The sequence below is a fragment of the Ambystoma mexicanum genome, chromosome 3p, assembly GCF_040938575.1.
Source record: "Ambystoma mexicanum isolate Mex_15411 chromosome 3p, UKY_AmexF1_1, whole genome shotgun sequence".
NCBI lineage: Eukaryota > Metazoa > Chordata > Amphibia > Caudata > Ambystomatidae > Ambystoma > Ambystoma mexicanum.
In genome coordinates, this window is record NC_090925.1 from 664,596,633 (window position 1) to 664,615,693 (window position 19,061).

Sequence of the window (19,061 nt, forward strand, 5' to 3'; positions counted from 1 at the left end):
CAATAGTGTACAGTGCTGTCTGCCACTGTTCTATTTTAAATCAAGAATGTTGTGATACCTTCCTTAATCTGTCCAAACTATCTCTAACCTGGCAATCAAGATGATGGAAGGGATGGTACTTTGAGGTACATTGTGAGATGCATTGATGAGAAATGTTCTGACATAAGTCTAAGGGCACACTAATTCAATTGACTAGATGACATTGCTATTCAGCAGGTAACAGCATTGTGAAATCGTACAACAATCATATGTTTTACTTAAAATATGTCCTTCATCAACTTTACCACCAACTCCCCACATAAGGCAAGAAGCATGGATTTTAGTGTTCAGGAACAAATAATTAAAATGGGCCACATGAACTAAAGAACATCCTGTACACAAATCTGAGTCCACCGATTGTGCTTCTGTAAGTAATCCTTGGTAATCCAGAATGAGCCAACAATTTTATTCTGTAAAATTTAAATGCGTTCAATATTTTTGTCAATACACCTTTCCAAAGCTGCCTTTCTCACATTTGGGTGTGGGTATGCTATACGAAAATGGGGGACACAGCATTCCCATCATTATTATAATTATAATTATAATTATAATTATTATAATTATTATTATTATTTAAATTGTTAACCCATGAGCTGTGTGTGTGTGTGTGTGTGTATGTGTGTGTGTATGTGTATGTGTATGAGTGTATTTTTGTTGTGTGATGGTGTATGTGTGTGCGTGTTTTTGTATGTGCGTTTATGCTGCCTTGGATGGTAATACATATATGCCATTTTATTAATCGTATGATCGTAGTGTTCTGTCATAGTCCACAAGAGGACATATTTACCTTATGTTCAGCACAGACTCCTTTAAGGCTCTGTGGGATGAAAACAGACCTTTCTATATTGAAGTCATGTTAACTTGTTTACATATTAAGAGATGTTGTACCATCAGCGTCTAAATGTAAATGGACAACTTTTGACAGATACTTTATGGGCATTTATTGTGTTTGCTTTAAATTCTGAAATTATTGTAATTTAGTGAAACATATAGACTTATTCATGACATGTGGTTATCATTGGCACAGTAGCACCGCAGATTACACTCCATGAAAAGTGGAATTTGTTCACAATTTCCATTTCTATAGTGCTCTGGTATGATACAAATGGTCAATAGGTCTCAACTGTATTGTTGTATTCATGGAAACGGCATTTGAAGTCATATCTTCATAAGGATTTGTTACATAAATTACATCAGGTAAAGTCACTTGAACACATGGGACACCGATATTTGGTGATCTTGATTTCTGATAAAAACATAATCACAAACAATAATTCCATATGTGTGTGCGTTTTCGTGTGTGCGTCCCTAGATTTGGAGGACATAAAATAAGTACTTAGAAACTTCTTATTTGAATGTCCATGTGAGAATCCGACGGGAGTGAGCAACCCAAATGATTCAGTGAATTTACAATTGGCAACTGCTTATGAGAGTGGACTTTCACACTGACTGAGAGCAACTCATTTTAACCAAACCAAAGCAGTTAGCGCAGCATAGACTGCATGACAGTGTTGCTGTGGTTAAATCCTCTGTGGTGTACATTCCTCTGTCTCGGGAGGATAGCCCAGGGGCAATGTGCTCGCCTTGGATGCAAGGAAACATGGAGCAACACAGGTTCAATCCCTGGGTCTGCGATTAGAAACCTCTGGGTATTAAGCGTGTTATAAATAACCAATCACATCTTATCATATCACTGATCTATCGGACTCTTCAATGCTATGTGATCACTTACTTTCAGCATTATTCAGTGATAATGTGCCGCACTATTTTGGACTGTGCATGGCGATTCTATTTGTGAATTAATAGGCGAACAAAGGGTTTTATATGAATCTCATTAGTAGTGACGATATATTTCATGCTGCACCTATCTCAAATTTTCAATGTTTTCAATTCAAGTGTGACTCGTCTAAGTTATCTCTCTTCCATTACTATCACCTAATCATGTCATTTGCGCAGTGATGAATCCAACATTACTGTTCTTAAAAATGGATAAAGCATTATGATGCCTTCCATTACCCTTTAAAGACCTTCTATAAACTCACAATCTGGAGGTAAGCGTTGATGTAACCTTCATGTGCAGATTGAAATGACTTACTTTGAAATTCCCATACATACCTTCCAGGGCATACTCATTAATCTATCTAGAAATCAATACTATTCAACGTTAAACAAATACTGAATAAGTGAGTAAAAAAAAGTCCCCACTTACTATTCCACCACCACCTTTGCCACCAGCACCCTACAGAAGACAATATGCATGTATTTTAATTTCAATGTGGATGAATAGTAAATACAAACTTTGAAAAGACAAGTAAATGTGCAGGTCTCTCATTGGATCTCTCCCACATCATTTTAGAACCCACAAATTCCTCCTGGCAGATACTTAATGGACTTATAGGTTATTTGTTTTAAAAGATGGCAATAATGTATAGTGTTTTACAATTTTTCTTCAGAAATCAACTTTGAGTTTCTCTGGTACATAAACTAAAGAACATCCCCTACACAAATCTCAGAGTCCACCAATTGTGCTTCTGCAAGTACTCCTTAGTAATCCAGAAGGGGCCAACATTTGTATTCTTTAATATTTTATATGCGTTCAATATGTTTGTCAGTACACCTTTCTAAAGCTGCCTGTTTCACATTTGGGTGTGGGTATGCTATAAGAAAATGAGGGACACAGCATTCCCATTATTATTATTATGATGATTGTTATTATTATTATTATTATTATTATTATTATTATTATTATTATTATTATTATTATTATTATTATATGATATGATATATGATATGATATCATATGGCATTTGTAACGCGCCTATACACAAGTGTTTATTTATGCTATTATTATTATTATTATTATTATTATTATTATTATTATTATTATTATTATTATTAGTATGATAATGTTTAACCCATGAGCTGTGTGTGTGTGTCCGATCTGGGATTGTACAAAATATGTGCTGATGTATTGATGGTTGTCATGTTTTGTAATAATGCCCAAAAGGATGTATTGAACTTATGTTCATCAAATTCTCTACCAATTCTCTATTGATTCAAAAAACACATATTTCTATTTGGAAGTCACTTTAGTATGCTAATATATTAAGAGAAGTTTGAACTTCTCCCCTCAGATTTTAAATGAAAGCAGATGCCTCCTGACCGATATGTGATGGGCATGTAACTTCTTTGCTTCAAAAACTGAAATGATATACATTTATTGTCACATTTAACGGTATACATGAAAAGTGGTTGACTGTACCTAAATGCACTCTAGAATGCACTCAATGTGTAATTATCAATTGCCCTTTTGCAAATTGTTGGGTGCTCTTTGTTATTATAGAAGCTGCCACATGATTGCTTCCATATTGTTGAATGCATACACACTCTCTTTTTATTCATGCCTTCTTGAGGGGATTTACCTAATTTGAATTAGGTAATGTACAATGCAAGAAGGGGGCAGAGGTTTTGAGTGATCATGGATTGTAATACAATTATGATCAGAAACATTTAAGCCATATTGCTTTGTGTCTGTGTGTGGGGGGCGAACTACCCTCGCTGGAGAAATAAATCACACAAACACTTAAACTGAACATCCAGAAACTTATATGAACGCTCATTAGAGAATCCAAGGTACCCAAAACTTCTAATGACAGAGTCAATTTGCAATTGGCAACTCCCTTTGGTAGTGGGCCCTCACTGTCAGAGAGCCACTGAAATTAACCAAAGGAATGCTACCAGAACTGCTGACTAACTGAACATTTTTCTGGGGGACAAAGCTATCAGTTTGCATGTTCATTGATTGTTCTGTATCTGGATTGAATTGTGAGTGCTTAGGTGCAGCATTATTGATTGATAATGGCCCAAAATTGTCAGAGCTGACATTGTACATTCCACATACTATGCATCGCTGCACAACACATGATTTTCGTTGACTCTCATTACTATTTAGGATACATTTGATGCTGAAATTAACTTGTTTCCCCTCATTTCATTTAAGGTGTATCACCTCTCAGTTTTCTATCTCCGACTACTATCTGCTAGTCAAGAATAAACTATCAGAATGTGTGTGGCGTGTTTTGTTCCACGGTACAAATTTAAAATTAGTCATGACATTTTGAAGCCTTTCATAACCCTTCCAAAACCATCTGTAACCTGACAATCAGAGGATTAGAAAGTGACTGTACCCCAGGAACATTGTGAGATAAATTATGGTGAATTCACCAGACATAAAACTAAAGGCATATTCATGAAAGTGGTTATATGTCAATATTATTCAGGGGATGACATCATCTTAACATTGTCCAAATATAATATGTATTACTTACTTCATGTCCACCACCAATTCCACCACCAAAGCTCTACAGGAAACAATAATCATTTATTACAATGTTGGGAAAATGTTAATTAGAATTTTTAAATATCAATTCTATGTACAGAGCTCACAAAACAGCTAAATTCCACCATTTTATTGCACGCAGAGGACAACTCGAATTGACCTAGTCAAAACAGTCAGGCAAGGAGAGATTACTCGACCATTTTGTGGAGGACAAAGCTAATGTTGTGCATGTTCACTGATTGTTCCTACTATGTCTTGCTGAATGAGCTGTTAGGTGCAGTCTTAATGAATGATATTGGGCAATAACACTCTTGTTGGTGCATGCACAGTCTATGTGTGATTCACTAGGCCCAACCCAGTGTTTTAAGTGAATCTCATTAATAGTGGGGATGCACTTGATTCTCCACTAAAGCCAACTTTGACTTTTTTAAATTTAATTTTCTCACCTCTAAGTTATCACCCTTCCATTATTATTACCTAAAAAATAATCACTGTGTACTCCAACAATAGTGTACAGTGCTGTATGCCACTGTTCTATTTTAAATCAAGAATGTTGTTTTGATACCTTCCTTAATCTGTCCAAACTATCTCTAACCTGGCAATCAAGATAATGGAAGGGATGGTACTTTGAGGTACATTGTGAGATGCATTGATGAGAAATGTCCTGATATAAGTCTAAGGGCACACTAATTCAATTGACTAGATGACATTGCTATTCAGCAGGTAACAGCATTGTGAAATCGTACAACAATCATATGTTTTACTTAAAATATGTCCTTCATCAACTTTACCACCAACTCCCTACATAAGGCAAGAAGCATGGATTTTAGTGTTCACTAAACTGCTGCTGACTAACTGAACATTTTTCTGGGGGACAAAGCTATCAGTTTGCATGTTCACTGATCGTTCTGTATCTGTATTGAATTGTGAGTGGTACAGCATTATTGATTGATAATGGCCCAACATTCTCAGAGCTGACATTGCACATTCCACATACTATGCACCGCTGCACAACACATGGTTTTCATTGACTCTCATTACTATTGAGGATACATTTGATGCTGAAACTAACTTGTTTCCCCTCATTTCATTAAAAGGGTATCACCTCTCAGTTTTCTATCTCTGACTGCTATCTGCTAGTCAAGAATTAACTGACTATCAGTATGTGTGTGGTGTGTTTGTGGCGTGTTTTGTTCCACGGTACAAATTTAAAATTAGTCACGAGATTTCGAAGCCTTTCATAAGCCTTCCAAAACCATCTGTAACCTGACAATCAGAGGGTTAGAAAGTGACCGTACGCCAGGAAAATTGTGAGATAAATTATGGTGATTTCACCGGACATAAACCTAAAGGCATATTCATGAAAGTTATTATATGTCAATAATATTCAGGGGATGACATCATCTTAACATTGTCCAAATATAATATGTATTACTTACTCCATGTCCACCACCAATTCCGCCACCAATGCCCTACAGGAAATAATAATCATGTATTACAATGTTGGGAAAATGTCAACTAGAATTTTACATGTCAATTCAATGTACAGAACTCACAAAACAGCTAAATTCCACCATTCTATTGCACGCAGAGGACAACTCGAATTGGCCTAGTCAAAACGGTCAGGCAAGAAGAGATTACTTGACCATTTTGTGGAGGACAAAGCTAATGTTTTGCATGTTCACTGATTGTTCCACCTATGTGTTGCTGAATGAGCTGTTAGGTGCAGCCTTAATGAATGATATTGGGCAAGAACACTCTTGTTGGTGCATGCACAGTCTGTGTGCGATTGACTAGGTCCAACCCAGTGTTTTAAGTGAATCTCATTAATAATGAGGATGCACTTGATTCTCAACTTAAGCCAACATTTGACTTTTTTTAAATTTAATTTTCTCACCTCTAAGTTATCACCCTTCCATTGTTATTACCTAAAAAAGAATCACTGTGTACTTCAACAATAGTGTACAGTGCTGTCTGCCACTGTTCTATTTTAAATCAAGAATGTTGTGATACCTTCCTTAATCTGTCCAAACTATCTCTAACCTGGCAATCAAGATGATGGAAGGGATGGTACTTTGAGGTACATTGTGAGATGCATTGATGAGAAATGTTCTGACATAAGTCTAAGGGCACACTAATTCAATTGACTAGATGACATTGCTATTCAGCAGGTAACAGCATTGTGAAATCGTACAACAATCATATGTTTTACTTAAAATATGTCCTTCATCAACTTTACCACCAACTCCCCACATAAGACAAGAAGCATGGATTTTAGTGTTCAGGAACAAATAATTAAAATGGGCCACATGAGCTAAAGAACATCCTGTACACAAATCTGAGTCCACCGATTGTGCTTCTGTAAGTAATCCTTGGTAATCCAGAATGAGCCAACAATTTTATTCTGTAAAATTTAAATGCGTTCAATATTTTTGTCAATACACCTTTCCAAAGCTGCCTTTCTCACATTTGGGTGTGGGTATGCTATACGAAAATGGGGGACACAGCATTCCCATCATTATTATAATTATAATTATAATTATAATTATAATTATTATAATTATTATTATTATTTAAATTGTTAACCCATGAGCTGTGTGTGTGTGTGTGTGTGTATGTGTGTGTGTATGTGTATGTGTATGAGTGTATTTTTGTTGTGTGATGGTGTATGTGTGTGCGTGTTTTTGTATGTGCGTTTATGCTGCCTTGGATGGTAATACATATATGCCATTTTATTAATCGTATGATCGTAGTGTTCTGTCATAGTCCACAAGAGGACATATTTACCTTATGTTCAGCACAGACTCCTTTAAGGCTCTGTGGGATGAAAACAGACCTTTCTATATTGAAGTCATGTTAACTTGTTTACATATTAAGAGATGTTGTACCATCAGCGTCTAAATGTAAATGGACAACTTTTGACAGATACTTTATGGGCATTTATTGTGTTTGCTTTAAATTCTGAAATTATTGTAATTTAGTGAAACATATAGACTTATTCATGACATGTGGTTATCTTTGGCACAGTAGCACCGCAGATTACACTCCATGAAAAGTGGAATTTGTTCACAATTTCCATTTCTATAGTGCTCTGGTATGATACAAATGGTCAATAGGTCTCAACTGTATTGTTGTATTCATGGAAACGGCATTTGAAGTCATATCTTCATAAGGATTTGTTACATAAATTACATCAGGTAAAGTCACTTGAACACATGGGACACCGATATTTGGTGATCTTGATTTCTGATAAAAACATAATCACAAACAATAATTCCATATGTGTGTGCGTTTTCGTGTGTGCGTCCCTAGATTTGGAGGACATAAAATAAGTACTTAGAAACTTCTTATTTGAATGTCCATGTGAGAATCCGACGGGAGTGAGCAACCCAAATGATTCAGTGAATTTACAATTGGCAACTGCTTATGAGAGTGGACTTTCACACTGACTGAGAGCAACTCATTTTAACCAAACCAAAGCAGTTAGCGCAGCATAGACTGCATGACAGTGTTGCTGTGGTTAAATCCTCTGTGGTGTACATTCCTCTGTCTCGGGAGGATAGCCCAGGGGCAATGTGCTCGCCTTGGATGCAAGGAAACACGGAGCAACACAGGTTCAATCCCTGGGTCTGCGATTAGAAACCTCTGGGTATTAAGCGTGTTATAAATAACCAATCACATCTTATCATATCACTGATCTATCGGACTCTTCAATGCTATGTGATCACTTACTTTCAGCATTATTCAGTGATAATGTGCCGCACTATTTTGGACTGTGCATGGCGATTCTATTTGTGAGTTAATAGGCGAACAAAGGGTTTTATATGAATCTCATTAGTAGTGAAGATATATTTCATGCTGCACCTATCTCAAATTTTCAATGTTTTCAATTCAAGTTGACTCGTCTAAGTTATCTCTCTTCCATTACTATCACCTAATCATGTCATTTGCGCAGTGATGAATCCAACATTACTGTTCTTAAAAATGGATAAAGCATTATGATGCCTTCCATTACCCTTTAAAGACCTTCTATAAACTCACAATCTGGAGGTAAGCGTTGATGTAACCTTCATGTGCAGATTGAAATGACTTACTTTGAAATTCCCATACATACCTTCCAGGGCATACTCATTAATCTATCTAGAAATCAATACTATTCAACGGTAAACAAATACTGAATAAGTGAGTAAAAAAAAGTCCCCACTTACTATTCCAACACCACCTTTGCCACCAGCACCCTACAGAAGACAATATGCATGTATTTTAATTTCAATGTGGATGAATAGTAAATACAAACTTTGAAAAGACAAGTAAATGTGCAGGTCTCTCATTGGATCTCTCCCACATCATTTTAGAACCCACAAATTCCTCCTGGCAGATACTTAATGGACTTATAGGTTATTTGTTTTAAAAGATGGCAATAATGTATAGTGTTTTACAATTTTTCTTCAGAAATCAACTTTGAGTTTCTCTGGTACATAAACTAAAGAACATCCCCTACACAAATCTCAGAGTCCACCAATTGTGCTTCTGCAAGTACTCCTTAGTAATCCAGAAGGGGCCAACCTTTGTATTCTTTAATATTTTATATGCGTTCAATATGTTTGTCAGTACACCTTTCTAAAGCTGCCTGTTTCACATTTGGGTGTGGGTATGCTATAAGAAAATGAGGGACACAGCATTCCCATTATTATTATTATGATGATTGTTATTATTATTATTATTATTATTATTATTATTATATGATATGATATATGATATGATATCATATGGCATTTGTAACGCGCCTATACACAAGTGTTTATTTATGCTATTATTATTATTATTATTATTATTATTATTATTATTATTATTATTATTATTATTATTATTATTATTATTAGTATGATAATGTTTAACCCATGAGCTGTGTGTGTGTGTCCGATCTGGGATTGTACAAAATATGTGCTGATGTATTGATGAATGTCATGTTTTGTAATAATGCCCAAAAGGATGTATTCAACTTATGTTCATCAAATTCTCTACCAATTCTCTATTGATTCAAAAAACACATATTTCTATTTGGAAGTCACTTTAGTATGCTAATATATTAAGAGAAGTTTGAACTTCTCCCCTCAGATTTTAAATGAAAGCAGATGCCTCCTGACCGATATGTGATGGGCATGTAACTTCTTTGCTTCAAAAACTGAAATGATATACATTTATTGTCACATTTAACGGTATACATGAAAAGTGGTTGACTGTACCTAAATGCACTCTAGAATGCGCTCAATGTGTAATTATCAATTGCCCTTTTGCAAATTGTTGGGTGCTCTTTGTTATTATAGAAGCTGCCACATGATTGCTTCCATATTGTTGAATGCATACACACTCTCTTTTTATTCATGCCTTCTTGAGGGGATTTACCTAATTTGAATTAGGTAATGTACAATGCAAGAAGGGGGCAGAGGTTTTGAGTGATCATGGATTGTAATACAATTATGATCAGAAACATTTAAGCCATATTGCTTTGTGTCTGTGTGTGGGGGGCGAACTACCCTCGCTGGAGAAATAAATCACACAAACACTTAAACTGAACATCCAGAAACTTATATGAACGCTCATTAGAGAATCCAAGGTACCCAAAACTTCTAATGACAGAGTCAATTTGCAATTGGCAACTCCCTTTGGTAGTGGGCCCTCACTGTCAGAGAGCCACTGAAATTAACCAAAGGAATGCTACCAGAACTGCTGACTAACTGAACATTTTTCTGGGGGACAAAGCTATCAGTTTGCATGTTCATTGATTGTTCTGTATCTGGATTGAATTGTGAGTGCTTAGGTGCAGCATTATTGATTGATAATGGCCCAAAATTGTCAGAGCTGACATTGTACATTCCACATACTATGCATCGCTGCACAACACATGATTTTCGTTGACTCTCATTACTATTTAGGATACATTTGATGCTGAAATTAACTTGTTTCCCCTCATTTCATTTAAGGTGTATCACCTCTCAGTTTTCTATCTCCGACTACTATCTGCTAGTCAAGAATAAACTATCAGAATGTGTGTGGCGTGTTTTGTTCCACGGTACAAATTTAAAATTAGTCATGACATTTTGAAGCCTTTCATAACCCTTCCAAAACCATCTGTAACCTGACAATCAGAGGATTAGAAAGTGACTGTACCCCAGGAACATTGTGAGATAAATTATGGTGAATTCACCAGACATAAAACTAAAGGCATATTCATGAAAGTGGTTATATGTCAATATTATTCAGGGGATGACATCATCTTAACATTGTCCAAATATAATATGTATTACTTACTTCATGTCCACCACCAATTCCACCACCAAAGCTCTACAGGAAACAATAATCATTTATTACAATGTTGGGAAAATGTTAATTAGAATTTTTAAATATCAATTCTATGTACAGAGCTCACAAAACAGCTAAATTCCACCATTTTATTGCACGCAGAGGACAACTCGAATTGACCTAGTCAAAACAGTCAGGCAAGGAGAGATTACTTGACCATTTTGTGGAGGACAAAGCTAATGTTGTGCATGTTCACTGATTGTTCCTACTATGTCTTGCTGAATGAGCTGTTAGGTGCAGTCTTAATGAATGATATTGGGCAATAACACTCTCGTTGGTGCATGCACAGTCTATGTGTGATTCACTAGGCCCAACCCAGTGTTTTAAGTGAATCTCATTAATAGTGGGGATGCACTTGATTCTCCACTAAAGCCAACTTTGACTTTTTTAAATTTAATTTTCTCACCTCTAAGTTATCACCCTTCCATTATTATTACCTAAAAAATAATCACTGTGTACTCCAACAATAGTGTACAGTGCTGTATGCCACTGTTCTATTTTAAATCAAGAATGTTGTTTTGATACCTTCCTTAATCTGTCCAAACTATCTCTAACCTGGCAATCAAGATAATGGAAGGGATGGTACTTTGAGGTACATTGTGAGATGCATTGATGAGAAATGTCCTGATATAAGTCTAAGGGCACACTAATTCAATTGACTAGATGACATTGCTATTCAGCAGGTAACAGCATTGTGAAATCGTACAACAATCATATGTTTTACTTAAAATATGTCCTTCATCAACTTTACCACCAACTCCCTACATAAGGCAAGAAGCATGGATTTTAGTGTTCACTAAACTGCTGCTGACTAACTGAACATTTCTCTGGGGGACAAAGCTATCAGTTTGCATGTTCACTGATCGTTCTGTATCTGTATTGAATTGTGAGTGGTACAGCATTATTGATTGATAATGGCCCAACATTCTCAGAGCTGACATTGCACATTCCACATACTATGCACCGCTGCACAACACATGGTTTTCATTGACTCTCATTACTATTGAGGATACATTTGATGCTGAAACTAACTTGTTTCCCCTCATTTCATTAAAAGGGTATCACCTCTCAGTTTTCTATCTCTGACTACTATCTGCTAGTCAAGAATTAACTGACTATCAGTATGTGTGTGGTGTGTTTGTGGCGTGTTTTGTTCCACGGTACAAATTTAAAATTAGTCACGAGATTTCGAAGCCTTTCATAAGCCTTCCAAAACCATCTGTAACCTGACAATCAGAGGGTTAGAAAGTGACCGTACGCCAGGAAAATTGTGAGATAAATTATGGTGAATTCACCGGACATAAACCTAAAGGCATATTCATGAAAGTTATTATATGTCAATAATATTCAGGGGATGACATCATCTTAACATTGTCCAAATATAATATGTATTACTTACTCCATGTCCACCACCAATTCCGCCACCAATGCCCTACAGGAAATAATAATCATGTATTACAATGTTGGGAAAATGTCAACTAGAATTTTACATGTCAATTCAATGTACAGAACTCACAAAACAGCTAAATTCCACCATTCTATTGCACGCAGAGGACAACTCGAATTGGCCTAGTCAAAACGGTCAGGCAAGAAGAGATTACTTGACCATTTTGTGGAGGACAAAGCTAATGTTTTGCATGTTCACTGATTGTTCCACCTATGTGTTGCTGAATGAGCTGTTAGGTGCAGCCTTAATGAATGATATTGGGCAAGAACACTCTTGTTGGTGCATGCACAGTCTGTGTGCGATTGACTAGGTCCAACCCAGTGTTTTAAGTGAATCTCATTAATAATGAGGATGCACTTGATTCTCAACTTAAGCCAACATTTGACTTTTTTTAAATTTAATTTTCTCACCTCTAAGTTATCACCCTTCCATTGTTATTACCTAAAAAAGAATCACTGTGTACTTCAACAATAGTGTACAGTGCTGTCTGCCACTGTTCTATTTTAAATCAAGAATCTTGTGATACCTTCCTTAATCTGTCCAAACTATCTCTAACCTGGCAATCAAGATGATGGAAGGGATGGTACTTTGAGGTACATTGTGAGATGCATTGATGAGAAATGTTCTGACATAAGTCTAAGGGCACACTAATTCAATTGACTAGATGACATTGCTATTCAGCAGGTAACAGCATTGTGAAATCGTACAACAATCATATGTTTTACTTAAAATATGTCCTTCATCAACTTTACCACCAACTCCCCACATAAGGCAAGAAGCATGGATTTTAGTGTTCAGGAACAAATAATTAAAATGGGCCACATGAGCTAAAGAACATCCTGTACACAAATCTGAGTCCACCGATTGTGCTTCTGTAAGTAATCCTTGGTAATCCAGAATGAGCCAACAATTTTATTCTGTAAAATTTAAATGCGTTCAATATTTTTGTCAATACACCTTTCCAAAGCTGCCTTTCTCACATTTGGGTGTGGGTATGCTATACGAAAATGGGGGACACAGCATTCCCATCATTATTATAATTATAATTATAATTATAATTATAATTATTATAATTATTATTATTATTTAAATTGTTAACCCATGAGCTGTGTGTGTGTGTGTGTGTGTATGTGTGTGTGTATGTGTATGTGTATGAGTGTATTTTTGTTGTGTGATGGTGTATGTGTGTGCGTGTTTTTGTATGTGCGTTTATGCTGCCTTGGATGGTAATACATATATGCCATTTTATTAATCGTATGATCGTAGTGTTCTGTCATAGTCCACAAGAGGACATATTTACCTTATGTTCAGCACAGACTCCTTTAAGGCTCTGTGGGATGAAAACAGACCTTTCTATATTGAAGTCATGTTAACTTGTTTACATATTAAGAGATGTTGTACCATCAGCGTCTAAATGTAAATGGACAACTTTTGACAGATACTTTATGGGCATTTATTGTGTTTGCTTTAAATTCTGAAATTATTGTAATTTAGTGAAACATATAGACTTATTCATGACATGTGGTTATCTTTGGCACAGTAGCACCGCAGATTACACTCCATGAAAAGTGGAATTTGTTCACAATTTCCATTTCTATAGTGCTCTGGTATGATACAAATGGTCAATAGGTCTCAACTGTATTGTTGTATTCATGGAAACGGCATTTGAAGTCATATCTTCATAAGGATTTGTTACATAAATTACATCAGGTAAAGTCACTTGAACACATGGGACACCGATATTTGGTGATCTTGATTTCTGATAAAAACATAATCACAAACAATAATTCCATATGTGTGTGCGTTTTCGTGTGTGCGTCCCTAGATTTGGAGGACATAAAATAAGTACTTAGAAACTTCTTATTTGAATGTCCATGTGAGAATCCGACGGGAGTGAGCAACCCAAATGATTCAGTGAATTTACAATTGGCAACTGCTTATGAGAGTGGACTTTCACACTGACTGAGAGCAACTCATTTTAACCAAACCAAAGCAGTTAGCGCAGCATAGACTGCATGACAGTGTTGCTGTGGTTAAATCCTCTGTGGTGTACATTCCTCTGTCTCGGGAGGATAGCCCAGGGGCAATGTGCTCGCCTTGGATGCAAGGAAACACGGAGCAACACAGGTTCAATCCCTGGGTCTGCGATTAGAAACCTCTGGGTATTAAGCGTGTTATAAATAACCAATCACATCTTATCATATCACTGATCTATCGGACTCTTCAATGCTATGTGATCACTTACTTTCAGCATTATTCAGTGATAATGTGCCGCACTATTTTGGACTGTGCATGGCGATTCTATTTGTGAATTAATAGGCGAACAAAGGGTTTTATATGAATCTCATTAGTAGTGAAGATATATTTCATGCTGCACCTATCTCAAATTTTCAATGTTTTCAATTCAAGTGTGACTCGTCTAAGTTATCTCTCTTCCATTACTATCACCTAATCATGTCATTTGCGCAGTGATGAATCCAACATTACTGTTCTTAAAAATGGATAAAGCATTATGATGCCTTCCATTACCCTTTAAAGACCTTCTATAAACTCACAATCTGGAGGTAAGCGTTGATGTAACCTTCATGTGCAGATTGAAATGACTTACTTTGAAATTCCCATACATACCTTCCAGGGCATACTCATTAATCTATCTAGAAATCAATACTATTCAACGTTAAACAAATACTGAATAAGTGAGTAAAAAAAAGTCCCCACTTACTATTCCACCACCACCTTTGCCACCAGCACCCTACAGAAGACAATATGCATGTATTTTAATTTCAATGTGGATGAATAGTAAATACAAACTTTGAAAAGACAAGTAAATGTGCAGGTCTCTCATTGGATCTCTCCCACATCATTTTAGAACCCACAAATTCCTCCTGGCAGATACTTAATGGACTTATAGGTTATTTGTTTTAAAAGATGGCAATAATGTATAGTGTTTTACAATTTTTCTTCAGAAATCAACTTTGAGTTTCTCTGGTACATAAACTAAAGAACATCCCCTACACAAATCTCAGAGTCCACCAATTGTGCTTCTGCAAGTACTCCTTAGTAATCCAGAAGGGGCCAACCTTTGTATTCTTTAATATTTTATATGCGTTCAATATGTTTGTCAGTACACCTTTCTAAAGCTGCCTGTTTCACATTTGGGTGTGGGTATGCTATAAGAAAATGAGGGACACAGCATTCCCATTATTATTATTATGATGATTGTTATTATTATTATTATTATTATTATTATTATATGATATGATATATGATATGATATCATATGGCATCTGTAACGCGCCTATACACAAGTGTTTATTTATGCTATTATTATTATTATTATTATTATTATTATTATTATTATTATTATTATTATTATTATTATTATTAGTATGATAATGTTTAACCCATGAGCTGTGTGTGTGTGTCCGATCTGGGATTGTACAAAATATGTGCTGATGTATTGATGGTTGTCATGTTTTGTAATAATGCCCAAAAGGATGTATTCAACTTATGTTCATCAAATTCTCTACCAATTCTCTATTGATTCAAAAAACACATATTTCTATTTGGAAGTCACTTTAGTATGCTAATATATTAAGAGAAGTTTGAACTTCTCCCCTCAGATTTTAAATGAAAGCAGATGCCTCCTGACCGATATGTGATGGGCATGTAACTTCTTTGCTTCAAAAACTGAAATGATATACATTTATTGTCACATTTAACGGTATACATGAAAAGTGGTTGACTGTACCTAAATGCACTCTAGAATGCGCTCAATGTGTAATTATCAATTGCCCTTTTGCAAATTGTTGGGTGCTCTTTGTTATTATAGAAGCTGCCACATGATTGCTTCCATATTGTTGAATGCATACACACTCTCTTTTTATTCATGCCTTCTTGAGGGGATTTACCTAATTTGAATTAGGTAATGTACAATGCAAGAAGGGGGCAGAGGTTTTGAGTGATCATGGATTGTAATACAATTATGATCAGAAACATTTAAGCCATATTGCTTTGTGTCTGTGTGTGGGGGGCGAACTACCCTCGCTGGAGAAATAAATCACACAAACACTTAAACTGAACATCCAGAAACTTATATGAACGCTCATTAGAGAATCCAAGGTACCCAAAACTTCTAATGACAGAGTCAATTTGCAATTGGCAACTCCCTTTGGTAGTGGGCCCTCACTGTCAGAGAGCCACTGAAATTAACCAAAGGAATGCTACCAGAACTGCTGACTAACTGAACATTTTTCTGGGGGACAAAGCTATCAGTTTGCATGTTCATTGATTGTTCTGTATCTGGATTGAATTGTGAGTGCTTAGGTGCAGCATTATTGATTGATAATGGCCCAAAATTGTCAGAGCTGACATTGTACATTCCACATACTATGCATCGCTGCACAACACATGATTTTCGTTGACTCTCATTACTATTTAGGATACATTTGATGCTGAAATTAACTTGTTTCCCCTCATTTCATTTAAGGTGTATCACCTCTCAGTTTTCTATCTCCGACTACTATCTGCTAGTCAAGAATAAACTATCAGAATGTGTGTGGCGTGTTTTGTTCCACGGTACAAATTTAAAATTAGTCATGACATTTTGAAGCCTTTCATAACCCTTCCAAAACCATCTGTAACCTGACAATCAGAGGATTAGAAAGTGACTGTACCCCAGGAACATTGTGAGATAAATTATGGTGAATTCACCAGACATAAAACTAAAGGCATATTCATGAAAGTGGTTATATGTCAATATTATTCAGGGGATGACATCATCTTAACATTGTCCAAATATAATATGTATTACTTACTTCATGTCCACCACCAATTCCACCACCAAAGCTCTACAGGAAACAATAATCATTTATTACAATGTTGGGAAAATGTTAATTAGAATTTTTAAATATCAATTCTATGTACAGAGCTCACAAAACAGCTAAATTCCACCATTTTATTGCACGCAGAGGACAACTCGAATTGACCTAGTCAAAACAGTCAGGCAAGGAGAGATTACTTGACCATTTTGTGGAGGACAAAGCTAATGTTGTGCATGTTCACTGATTGTTCCTACTATGTCTTGCTGAATGAGCTGTTAGGTGCAGTCTTAATGAATGATATTGGGCAATAACACTCTCGTTGGTGCATGCACAGTCTATGTGTGATTCACTAGGCCCAACCCAGTGTTTTAAGTGAATCTCATTAATAGTGGGGATGCACTTGATTCTCCACTAAAGCCAACTTTGACTTTTTTAAATTTAATTTTCTCACCTCTAAGTTATCACCCTTCCATTATTATTACCTAAAAAATAATCACTGTGTACTCCAACAATAGTGTACAGTGCTGTATGCCACTGTTCTATTTTAAATCAAGAATGTTGTTTTGATACCTTCCTTAATCTGTCCAAACTATCTCTAACCTGGCAATCAAGATAATGGAAGGGATGGTACTTTGAGGTACATTGTGAGATGCATTGATGAGAAATGTCCTGATATAAGTCTAAGGGCACACTAATTCAATTGACTAGATGACATTGCTATTCAGCAGGTAACAGCATTGTGAAATCGTACAACAATCATATGTTTTACTTAAAATATGTCCTTCATCAACTTTACCACCAACTCCCTACATAAGGCAAGAAGCATGGATTTTAGTGTTCACTAAACTGCTGCTGACTAACTGAACATTTCTCTGGGGGACAAAGCTATCAGTTTGCATGTTCACTGATCGTTCTGTATCTGTATTGAATTGTGAGTGGTACAGCATTATTGATTGATAATGGCCCAACATTCTCAGAGCTGACATTGCACATTCCACATACTATGCACCGCTGCACAACACATGGTTTTCATTGACTCTCATTACTATTGAGGATACATTTGATGCTGAAACTAACTTGTTTCCCCTCATTTCATTAAAAGGGTATCACCTCTCAGTTTTCTATCTCTGACTACTATCTGCTAGTCAAGAATTAACTGACTATCAGTATGTGTGTGGTGTGTTTGTGGCGTGTTTTGTTCCACGGTACAAATTTAAAATTAGTCACGAGATTTCGAAGCCTTTCATAAGCCTTCCAAAACCATCTGTAACCTGACAATCAGAGGGTTAGAAAGTGACCGTACGCCAGGAAAATTGTGAGATAAATTATGGTGAATTCACCGGACATAAACCTAAAGGCATATTCATGAAAGTTATTATATGTCAATAATATTCAGGGGATGACATCATCTTAACATTGTCCAAATATAATATGTATTACTTACTCCATGTCCACCACCAATTCCGCCACCAATGCCCTACAGGAAATAATAATCATGTATTACAATGTTGGGAAAATGTCAACTAGAATTTTACATGTCAATTCAATGTACAGAACTCACAAAACAGCTAAATTCCACCATTCTATTGCACGCAGAGGACAACTCGAATTGGCCTAGTCAAAACGGTCAGGCAAGAAGAGATTACTTGACCATTTTGTGGAGGACAAAGCTAATGTTTTGCATGTTCACTGATTGTTCCACCTATGTGTTGCTGAATGAGCTGTTAGGTGCAGCCTTAATGAATGATATTGGGCAAGAACACTCTTGTTGGTGCATGCACAGTCTGTGTGCGATTGACTAGGTCCAACCCAGTGTTTTAAGTGAATCTCATTAATAATGAGGATGCACTTGATTCTCAACTTAAGCCAACATTTGACTTTTTTTAAATTTAATTTTCTCACCTCTAAGTTATCACCCTTCCATTGTTATTACCTAAAAAAGAATCACTGTGTACTTCAACAATAGTGTACAGTGCTGTCTGCCACTGTTCTATTTTAAATCAAGAATCTTGTGATACCTTCCTTAATCTGTCCAAACTATCTCTAACCT